This window comes from Tachypleus tridentatus, chromosome 12 (assembly GCF_004210375.1).
Source record: "Tachypleus tridentatus isolate NWPU-2018 chromosome 12, ASM421037v1, whole genome shotgun sequence".
Taxonomy (NCBI): Eukaryota; Metazoa; Arthropoda; class Merostomata; order Xiphosura; family Limulidae; genus Tachypleus; species Tachypleus tridentatus.
In genome coordinates, this window is record NC_134836.1 from 120,600,029 (window position 1) to 120,609,025 (window position 8,997).

General features: G+C 31.5%; 1 protein-coding gene across 10 annotated transcripts in view; it reads left to right on the plus strand.

The window, feature by feature from the left end:
* The window catches only part of LOC143234521 (growth factor receptor-bound protein 10-like), a 77,691-nt gene extending 73,199 nt beyond the window's left edge, over positions 1 to 4,492 (plus strand). For all 10 annotated transcript variants that reach the window (XM_076471932.1, XM_076471934.1, XM_076471940.1 and 7 more), the window contains exons 11-13: positions 900 to 1,045; positions 2,738 to 2,831; positions 3,216 to 4,492. The gene's annotated coding sequence lies outside the window, so the exon portion shown is untranslated. The remainder of the gene's footprint in view (positions 1 to 899; positions 1,046 to 2,737; positions 2,832 to 3,215) is intronic.
* The last annotated feature ends 4,505 nt before the right edge of the window (positions 4,493 to 8,997 follow it).

Consider the following 8,997-nt stretch of genomic DNA (forward strand, 5'->3'; position numbering starts at 1 on the left):
AGATGATCATTTGCTGTGGGAACCAGAGGAGGATGAAGCAAAGATCCAAAGGAAGTAAATGCAATTTATAGCATCAGTTATAGCAATGATGAAGATGAATTATTAGTTATAGCAATGATGAAGACAAATGATTTAACTTAGTGTATTACCACATATAAACTTTTGTCAATAAACTGTATAAAAGTTACAAGTAAAACCAATTTCCAGAACCATTTAATACACTGATAGCTCTAAACTGTATTTAGAAATTATTCAGTGTGTTTTATGTACCTGATATGTAGAAAAACAAATTTTTTTCCAGGTTAATCTCTCATTTGAGTGCTTGTTATATTGTGGCAAATATGGTAATTCTTTTCATGGCCTTGTGTTATGTGAAACCGAAACATATGTAGAATAAATCATAAATTCAGAATAAATACTATAATAACATGAGAAGATAGAAATGCATGGTACATTAACGTACTGTATATATAACAATATTTGGATTCCATAGGTATAATCTTCAGTGTAATAAATGTTTATTATTGCATTAAACACTAGTAGATGACTGTTTATTCGAGATGTCAGTTTGGTTCCAAATAAATTAAGTCATAGAAACTTAAAGCATGATGAACTGTGGAATAGAGTTCAGTTTTAAGTCTAATTGGAAACATGTGGGAAATGTTTATCTGGACATCATCACTCATATTTCAAGTTATCAACTTGTGTATGGGTCCATGGTTAAGAGATTTTAACAAAGCCCAGCTTGCATGTATGGATCTTTAACTAGACACCAGTTAGTTCAAGTAGAAGTCATTGTCTTTATAGTTAATTTGTTTTTATCAGATTAATATTGTATCCCAGGTTTCTTATTTTTAATAAAACCAAATTAATGCTTGACTTATTTTTTCCATTTTCAGAAAAAGCTTATTTCTAACCAAACCTCACAGGCTTCAACTGATTCAGATTTTGAATTTGGTGTTCATTCTGTTCAGCCATGGTTTTACACTGGAATGTCACGAGAAGAGTCAACTCAGCTTTTAACAAAATATGGCACTGTGGATGGGTGAGTCAGTATACAATGAATGATTATGTAACGACAAAATATGGCACTGTGGATGGGTGAGTCAGTATACAATGAATGATTATGTAATAACAAAATATGGCACTGTGGATGGGTGAGTCAGTATACAATGAATGATTACGTAACGACAAAATATGGCACTGTGGATGGGTGAGTCAGTATACAATGAATGTAACGACAAAATATGGCACTGTGGATGGGTGAGTCAGTATACAATGAATGTAACGACAAAATATGGCACTGGATGGGTGAGTCAGTATACAATGAATGTAACGACAAAATATGGCACTGTGGATGGGTGAGTCAGTAAACAATGAATGTAATGACAAAATATGCCCCCCCCCCAATAAAAAATAACTGGATCTCATACGTTTATTTTCTTTGTCTGTAATTATTCACTTTGGCTGGGGATATTAGCTGTTGGACAGATACACTTACACCACTTTGCACCTTTCTCGAGCAGAGTTTAGATCGAGAAACATGTTCACTACAAGTAAATGATCAATCAAAAGATTAACTCAATAACTGTTACTAATAAGGCAGTTTATAAAAACTCAAACTTTCGTGTCTTCCCCTTTTCACAAAAGTAATCTGCCATAGTTGTCAGATGATTGCTAGTTTTTCTGTAGTAATCCTTCAAGCACGATTTGAAGATTGGAATGCTCACACTATGAACTAGAGCTCTACGGCTAAGCTAAAGGGTTAACTCACCATCTGTTGCTAGAAAGGAACTTTAAAGATTTCAAATGACCACAACAGTATGTTTGTTTTCTAGTGAAGTAATTATGAAGACCATTTCTGTAACAAGTCTCCACTGCTACAGAATGGTGAAGAAGTAACTTAGTGATTTATCATGTGCTGAAACATTTAAATTATTTCACGTCCATTAAATTTCACTATACTTTTTTTTTGTCCCCCCAAAAAAATTTATACCATGTTAACTTAGGAGAAAAAGTCAAACTGATAATTCATCTTGTTAATATATATAAATATTTTTGCACAACTCCACTGGTATCAGAAATGACCACAGTAGAACAAATTCATTTACCATCTCCTCAACATGTGTTGTAAGAGAAAAGTACAAACTTGTTTTTCATTGTCTTTCACAAAGTTATGACAGTAAAGTTAATATAACAATACATTAATAAACATATATAATTATTACTTTAAACCATTGGTGCTTGGTGATACTCTGTAATTACACAATCAAAACAACAAAGGCAGCTATATGTTTCATTTATTAACAACCATTGTTTTACCAATAAAGAAACAAACAGGTGGTTAATAAATGAAGATTTTTGTGAAATGTATAGTTGTCTTTTTTACCCCCCAATTCCGTAAACATTAAATTAGATGTTCAGGGTACAAAGTAATTTGTATTTAAGTTGTTGGTATGAAATACAGTGTTGTGTTTTTGTTCAGAACCAGTAAATGGATTATAAAAAAACATGGAAGTGATTCCTACAGTGTTGATATAAAAACTACAATGATTTCCATGTAGTCCAATGAGAGTTGCAATAGTTATTATTGAGTCTGTAACTGGTGGAGTGCTGTAAACCTTAATATTTCTAGAATTATTTCTCAGGATTTTAATGAAGATAGTTAGTGTTATTAATAAAGTACACAATAGATGATTAAAGTTAGGTTTAACAATTTTTTCTTTTTCTTTTCAAGAGTATTTTTAGTACGTGAAAGCCATCGAAATCCTTCTTGCTTTGTTCTGTCTTATGTTTATAATCGGAAAGTGCACCATACCCAAATTCTTCCGGTAAGTTAACATTAAGCATTTTGATCACTTTGTTTCCTGTGTTTGTAATTAGAATGTACATAATATTCAAGTTTTTCTGGTTAGTAGTGTATTAGTTTATATATACAATAAAGTACATGATTCCCTAAGCTTTCTGGTTTTTATACACAAATGTAGTATAGGTCTTAATATAAAATTAAGAAATATTGTATTGGTTCAAAATGTTTGTGAACCGGTATGGCCTTTTCATCTTCTGAACTGCCACTACACAAAATAATATTTTTTCCAAACTACACATCAGTGAATCCTGTGTGAGAGCAGTTTGTATTATCTAGTATAACAGTCTTATTGTGAATGAGTATCTTCATATATTACAAGCAGAATTTCCTTTGTTTTTTGAACAAGATGGAAGAGAAGAACCAGTTATGTTACACTCTAGATGGCGGAAAACAAAGTTTTACGACCTCTTGCAGCTTGTCGAGTTTTATCAGCTCAATCTCGCTATCTGCCAACGGCTCACCCAGTTCTTCATTCATCAGAAAAAGAAGTTAGAAGCTACTTGAGGACAAGCATATCGTCCATACTCACATGATAAGAAGAAAGCAAATAACCAGTGCCACAAACTTTATTCCAATACCCATTGTTTTCTTAGGCTCAGCATTGCCTGTAATTCACTGACTACATAGACTTTAGTGAAAGTATAAGATTGTCTTAAACGTTTGTGGTTTGTTACAGAGCAGTGCTGTAAACATTTGTTATAACTTATGATTGACACAATTTATAAGTTTATCGTTGAAATATCACAGTGCAATAGTTAAAGACAGCTTTTATTTTCTGATGCATTATAATTTTGCAAGTAGTTATTTGTCAATTTACACAAGGACAGAAATACCAGCTTCCTACCCAACTATCTTCTTTAAGAAAAACTGACACATTTAAATCAATCGCCATGACAATGACCCATTACAATTTAGGGGTACAAATGGACCACAGGCAGTATTTACCTCTTCACAGAAGTTTTCAGATTCTAATTACCTCTTCGGTGTAAAGTAATATAATTATTTTTGTCTTTGATACAAATTTTTTATATATATAGTTGTGTGAATTGGGACAATTCTACCTGTAATGCACTCTGACACTACGTAGTTGAAGTTAGGAAAGTGTGTGTTTTGGCCAGTATTTGATTCCTCTAGCATGAAAATAAATAATATAACAAAAATAAATACTTTCTTGCAACTATGTCTTTTGAAATCTAGAAATACACAACATAAGTTCTTAGCAAAACATGTACAATAAAACTGTCTTCCTAGATGAAAAATGGTTACGTTTTTTAAGTTACAATCTATTACTGGCAATTACTGTGCATTTTGTTTTATCAGGACAATTTCTACAAACATGCTGAATGCTAGAACAAAATAAACTTTGCTCTTTCGTGTTTTCTAGATATTTTAGTCGTATCCAAAACGTATAGGAAATCATTGTAATCTCTTTATTCATTTATTGTACTGCTTTTATCTGTGATATACGTGAAATTAGAAAAGTAATTTAATTATGTTATTTATCATGTATATTTCATGTTTTGTTTTTCTCGGGCAAATACGTTGCCACCCAGTAGTTTAACATGTATGATGTGTTTTGTTTTTTTTATCTACAAATAATTAAAATAAATATCTTTTTCTGTATATTCATAACATTAGATGTGTCTTTTATAAATCTTTCATTGCATTCTCTAAACAGAATATCCTATTAAGCAGTAAGAATGAAAACCACTGGGTTACTTACAGTTGCACAAACATTTGAAAATATAACTTCATACTACTATAACTGGTGTTACTGATATCAGTAACCCTTTGTTGTGAGTGTAGAAACCAGCAAAACATTTTGGGTGTATCCAGATAAAACTATAAAGTTGTACATTTTCTGTTTTCCAAAGAACCACTCATTAACATAACAACATACCTCTAGGACCATAGAAACTAAAGTCCTCAGTCCTACCATAAAATAGTAATAAGTATGCTAGTACGGGTGTTTAGTTGTAAGATTATGGGATTGTCAAGTACCATTCATTAACATAGTAACAACATACCACTTTAGTACTCAGTAGAGTGCATAAATCCACCACAAAGTGTTGATCATATCTGGTCTTCAAAAAATACAAAAATGTGTCTGTCCTTATCAGGCCAATGAAAGATAATATTCTACACATGTCCACCATGTTTCATGAAAATCCAATCATGTTTTACTGTGTTATTGTGCAAAAATACTGCAATAATTTAATCTCCATGTTGACAGATAGCATTTTGTATTTTTATGACCTTTACCCTCCAAAAACTAAACAGTTCTTAGTACACTTTTATACAAAGTTTTATCCAAATCCATTCCCCAGTTTTCAAGAAATCTTGCTGGAAAACATAACCTTCAGTGGCATGGGTTAACATAGTGGTAAAATTTATATGAATACTTGTCTGGTGTAAGGATACTGGATTGTCCAGTATGAACAGGCCTTTTTTATTACCATCTAACAACAGAAAACCTATAAAGATCTCTTTCCATGTAAGCATAAGAACCATAATATTTTTTGTGTAATTTTACATGCTGTAAAGAAAACTGAAGGTTATATCTGTAATAAGTTCTAAAATATGCACATCAAAAACAACTTTCTTAGTTAAGTGAATGTTACACCGAAGAAGGGTAAAATAATATCTGTGAGACTGATAGGAGATCCACAGTATCGTTTATGTATGATGAAATTATAAACAGTTGACCGTTAAAACATTCATATCAGTACGCTATACCACTTTCATAACTATTATTTATACACAGGTTTCTACAATACAACTTAGTTTCTGAACAATTCAATTAATTCTACAGATTTCTTACAAGATGTTATTAAAGAGGATGTTTACATTATCTGTACCACAGAAATGGTGGCTCACAAATTACAGGAATACTTTTTTATAGGCCACATAATGAAGGTGTTTATCACTGAATAATGAAGGAAAGAAACATTTTGATGAACTCAGTTCATGGACCAGCCAGAATTAAAACAAAAAACACTACTTAGATGTTCCAAAATTAACACTAACTTGTTTGATTTTGCATATGTATTTTATCTTGTGTAATACAAACAAAGAATATGCTTATATATGTAAAAACGGTTTGTTTGGGAGCCACATTTCGACGTTGTTCGCTCCTCTACGTAAACAAAGTTTTCTCAACCCAAACCAGCCATTTTTACATATCTATTTTTTTCTACAAGTGGGTTTTCTTGTCATCACTGATTAAAAAGTATGCTTATAGTTATGAAGTGATCAACTGAGTGTTTTCCATCTCATTTGTCTCTCAGTATTACATAACAGTAGTAGAGGTTGCAGCTGAATACGTTAAGCATTTCATGGCTGTACAATTAAAACTATAACTTATTATCCCTTTCACAATGGGTCAAAGGTCATATGTCATCACATTTGTTGACTTCCATTCAAAATTTTATTGAACTACTATTTTACAAATTAATGTCAATAAGTTTAGAATCAAATTGTATATTATAATTCAAACTTTAATATTATATATGAAATAATTTTTAATTTAAAAGTAAATATTAAGAGGACACATCTAAATATAGATTTTAGTGAATTACATGGTATGTTGAATGTAGTGCTGTTTAAAATTAGATGTTTGTAATGTGAAAATACTAAGTCTGTAGTTTCATACAAATTAGTAACTCAAATTACTAATATTGACAAGCTATAATATAAAACATGAATCTCATATCTTTTTATTCTGCCGAGATACGACTTATGTACTGAATCAAACAGTGACACCATTCACCTCTTTACATTTTGGAAACAATCCCTTATACATATATACTTACTTCAATATATGACATGTGAAAAACCAATCAATAACTTAGAATGTATCCAGAGTGATTTTTTTCAGCTAATTTAATCTTTGAAAAGGCTACCACATTCTTTTGATTCAAGATTTTAGTGAGGTAGGCTGCATCTTTAGTTTGCTCAAAGTTTCATATTTTTTAAAACCTAAATACACGTTAGTTACTAAACTTAAGTTATAGTGGAATTCTGTGGTGTTAATGTAGTTATTTATGATTTTTTGGTTATTTAACTGTATGTATACCCCACAAAAAAAAAACAAAAAAAAATTTGGTTTGATATCCTCCATGTGGGATATTTTAAAAGGCTTGGCAACCTATGTCCAGAAGCAACAGAGTTCAAAGGTCATAGCGAGAAGAGATAATTAATTGCCTGTCTTCTTGATTTATTGTTCTATATTTTAAGAAAAATAAGGTTAATAATTTATTCCTAAATAGTAATAATCAACATACATATATATAATGTATAATAACTGACATGAGTGTATATTACAAAATACTAGTCCACTAAAACATTGCCAAGACAGTGAAGACTAAAGGCCAGTTTCATATTACTGGATATGTAACGTGAGTGCACATTATGTAATGTTAGCGAGGAATAACTGGAAGGTCAACATAATAAAACAGAATAAACATATAGTGTTACGAGACTTAAGCTACATAAACTAAACATCTGTATTTTCATGTTATAACATGTAGTCATTCTAGCACTAATAAAGCATAATTCGTGTTTATTTCGTAACTTTTTTTTATGATGTTTATAAGGCTAGTCCAGTGACAAACACCATATAGCTAAAGTATAGAAAATAACAAATTATATAGTTCTACAAAAAACAAACTGAAATACATTTAGGAGGTTTTAGAGATTACACAAATAACATTTGAGATTTTTGGAACAAAGAATAGTTTTTTTTCAATGATAACATGAAATCACTTTGCAGTCAGACTACTAACAAAACAGACTTGCTACTTTCACAAAGAAATTGTTAGTACAGATATTTCATTAAGAAATTTGATTTTTTGTGTGCAAAATAATTGTAATCTTTACTAAAAAGCTATCATATTTTATGAAGATACACGTGCTGTATCAAAGGTTATAGTGTGAATACTTAATATGTGCATACGTGTAGAGGAACCTGGGTTTATTACACTGAGCCCTTTACAAAAGGGTTAAATAACACAATGTTCATCTCTGTATACTGTGCAACATTTGTGTGATTCACTTTACAAAATTCTTGTGGAAGAGTACAATAGCCACACACACAGTTCAAAACCTACTGAAGGCAAAGTTTATTGAGAGAGAAATTTTGATTGTTTAAATAAAAATATACAAGGACATTGACTGGAACTACAAAAAGAATGTTAAAAGACACATTGATTAACAGCTATAAAAATTCAAAAAGTCACCCAAAATCACAGTTTTATGAGCAGAAAGAATAACCATATTATACAGAAAGTTACCACCATGTGGTGCATAAAATACAGTAACCTTTACGAGGAAACGTATAGGTACGTAGCTGAAAAATGTAAAGACGACACAAACTGTGTTTCACTTGTATTTGTTTTACTCTTGTACAACATTCTTATGGTGTTCTGCAATCTTTGTGGTGAATTATTTAATTTCCAAAGCTCATTTTGGTTAGTTCATACTAACATTTACAAAAGAAACATTGTGAAACAGTTGAAAGAGTACATTCTTATATACCAATATGTATACATCTAGTAGCTTGTTCCATAAACATGTAATCTATTTCCTTTAGGATGTAACCGTTGTTGTTGTTGTCAGGACACCTCCATAATATTCAAAATGTAGCTTTCTACTAACACCAATACACAGTGACACAAACCCTTCCTACTAACACCAATACTCAGTGACACAAACCCTTACTACTAACACCAATACTCAGTGACACAAACCCTTTATACTAACACCAATACTCAGTGACACAAACCCTTTATACTAACACCAATACACAGTGACACAAACCCTTTCTACTAACACCAATACACAGAGTGACACAAACCCTTTCTACTAACACCAATACACAGAGTGACACAAACCCTTCCTACTAACACCAATACTCAGTGACACAAACCCTTTCTACTAACACCAATACACAGTGACACAAACCCTTCCTACTAACACCAATACTCAGTGACACAAACCCTTTCTACTAACACCAATACACAGTGACACAAACCCTTTCTACTAACACCAATACACAGTGACACAAACCCTTTCTACTACTAACACCAATGACTCAAACCTGACAACACCAATACCTTTACACAAACCCT